This window comes from Trichechus manatus, unplaced genomic scaffold, assembly GCF_000243295.1.
Source record: "Trichechus manatus latirostris isolate Lorelei unplaced genomic scaffold, TriManLat1.0 scaffold00033, whole genome shotgun sequence".
In the NCBI taxonomy this organism is placed as follows: domain Eukaryota; kingdom Metazoa; phylum Chordata; class Mammalia; order Sirenia; family Trichechidae; genus Trichechus; species Trichechus manatus.
Window position 1 is genome coordinate 12675873 of NW_004443969.1, and position 2899 is coordinate 12678771.

The window sequence follows — 2899 nt, forward strand, 5'->3', positions numbered from 1 at the left end:
TTGTCATAGGGCAACACATGTACTGATTGTTTAATGAGAAACTATTTTGTTCTGTAAACCTTCATCTAAAGTGAGAATAGCAGCACAACTGGAAGAACGTAATCGATGTCACTGAACTGTGCATGTAGAAAGTTTTGAAATGGTATATCTTTGGCAATGTATATTTTCACACACAAAAAAAAAATAAGGTCTAGAAGGGAGACGGTTGACATGTTGTGGGGTTGTTAACCAATGTCATTAAACAATATGTGTACTGACTTTTTAATGAGAAACTATTTGTTCTGTAAACCTTCACCTAAAGTACAATAAAAAAAAAAAATTACTCTATTTTTACAGAAGTGAAGGCTTCTGAGTGTTTGCCGACTGCACCCTCCTGCCTTGAAAAATTTTTGTAATGGAGCTATGCTAAATTTTTTACAGCAACATGTGGAAGAAGATTGGCATGGAGGCACTTTTGAGGGTACCTGCTGGGGAGGGTGCAGCTGGCAAACAAATGCAGAAGGCACGCGTTAGTTGTGTAAAAATATGTAACTTGTCTAAGCTAAATGTAAGGAGAACAAAATGGTCTCTCAAGATATCTGATGGCCCAACAATGACATAACATCTCAAAACTGTTAACTGTGTATAGTTTATTATGTAGATTCAATGTGAGGAGCTGGTAGTACTTTTATCATGCAATCTAAAATTTAGATTAGTTCATTAAATCCTTTTTGTCAGGTGTGAAAACAGCAGTCTCATGCAGAATACGTTTGATAATTTATGTCAAAGTTTCTGAAGGATTGTGGCTTGTATTATGCACCTGGGATATTGAAGACGTGGTTGCTATTAACTAATTCCTTTAAATTAACTAAGATAAAAATCCTCCAATATTACATGTTCAAGTGTTTGATTCCAGATATGTAAATTCTCTACCCATGCAAACCTTCTAGGAAATAAGTAATTAAATTTAGAAAAAAATAATCATGTTAAAAACAACTGCTAATAAGCATTACAATTGGTAAGCAATGCATGCATAAAATGTAGAAAGTGCTAGAACTAGGGAGAAATAGAATTCAACAACACTGAGAAGACATGAAGTTCATGCCCTTCTTGCAGCCAACCATTTGTACTCTTAAAGTGCATTTGAAACTTGGAAATACATTAGTTTATCCTAAGGAAATAATCAGAAATTAAGAGGTTATATACATACATAAAACAAAACAAACCAGTTGCTGTTGAGTCGATTCTGACTCGTACAGACCCTATAGGACAAAGTGGAACTGCCCCATACGGCTTCCGAGACTGTAATGCTTATGGAAGCACACTGCCACATCTTTCTCCCTCAGAGCCACTGGTAGGTTTGAGAGGTCGAACTTTCAGTTAGCAGCCAAGAGCTTTACTAGTGTACCACCAGAGCTCCTTTATATATATGTGTGTGTATATATATATATATATATATATAGACACAGATGTTTGGAGCCCTCCCTTGTAATTATCCAGTCATACTGAATTATATGCTCCAAAATAGTGGGAATGTTAAAATATTAAATAGTTAATTATAACATAATGTGATGTACTCACTAGAAATTGTATTTCAGATAGTTTTTAATAATATAAGAAATGTTTTTTAATATAATATTAACTGAGAAAAGCAAGATACAAAATTTTTAAATAATATAATTTCAAATGTTGGAAATTACGTATAATATTACCTACAATGTTACAGAAGAACAGAAGACATGATGAAGTAAAAGAGCTGAACTGAAGATTTCAAAGGGCAGCTTGAGAAGACAAAGTAAAGTAGTATAATGACATGTGCAGAGACCCAGAGTAGAAAAACAAAAGGGAAGAATACGCTCGGCATTTCTCAAGCTGAAAGAACTGAAGAAAAAATTTAAGCCTTGAGTTATGATATTGAAGGATTCTATGCGGAAAATTTTAAACGACTCAGGAAGTATCAAAAGAAGATGAAAGGAATACACAGAGTCACTATACCAAAAATAATTGGTCGATGTTCAACCATTTCAGGAGGTAGCATATGATCAGGAGCTGATGGTACTGAAGGAAGAGTCCAAGCTGCAGTGAAGGCATTGGCATAAAACAAGGCTCCAGGAATTGATGGAATACCAATTGAGAAGTTTCAACAAACGAATGCAGCACTGGAAATGCTCACTCCTCTGTCAAGAAATTTAGAAGACAGCTACCTGGCCAACCAACTGGAAGAGATCCATATTTATGCCTATTCCAAAGAAAGGTGATCCAACGGAATGTGGAAATTATTGAACAATATCATGAATAACATACACAAGTAAAATTTTGCTGAAGATCATTCAAAAGCAGCTGCAGCAGTACATCGAGAGGAAACTGCCAGAAATTCAAGCTGGATTCAGAAGGGGACATGGAACCAGGGATATCATTTCTGATGTCAGATGAATTCTGGCTGAAAGTAGAGAATACCAGAGAGATGTTTAGTTGTGATTTATTGACTATGCAAAGGCATTCAGCTGTGTGGTTCATAACAAATTATGGATAACATTGTGAAGAACAGGAATTCTGGAACACTTAATTGTGCTCACGAAGAACCTGTACATAGACCAAGAGGCAGTCATTCAAACAGACTAAGGAGATACCCATGGTTTAAAGTCAGGAAAGGTGTATGTCACCATAGTTACTCAATCTCTATGCTGAGCAAATAATCCGAGAAACTGGACTACATAAAGAAAAATGGGGCTTCAGGATTCAAGGAAGATGCATTAGCAACCTGTGTTATGCAGATAACACAACATTGCTTGCTGAAAGTGAAGAGGACTTGAAGCACTTACGGCTGAAGATCAAAGACCACAGCCTTCAGTATAGATTACACTTCAGCATAAAGAAAACAAAAATCCTCACAACTGAACCAATAAGCAACATCATGATA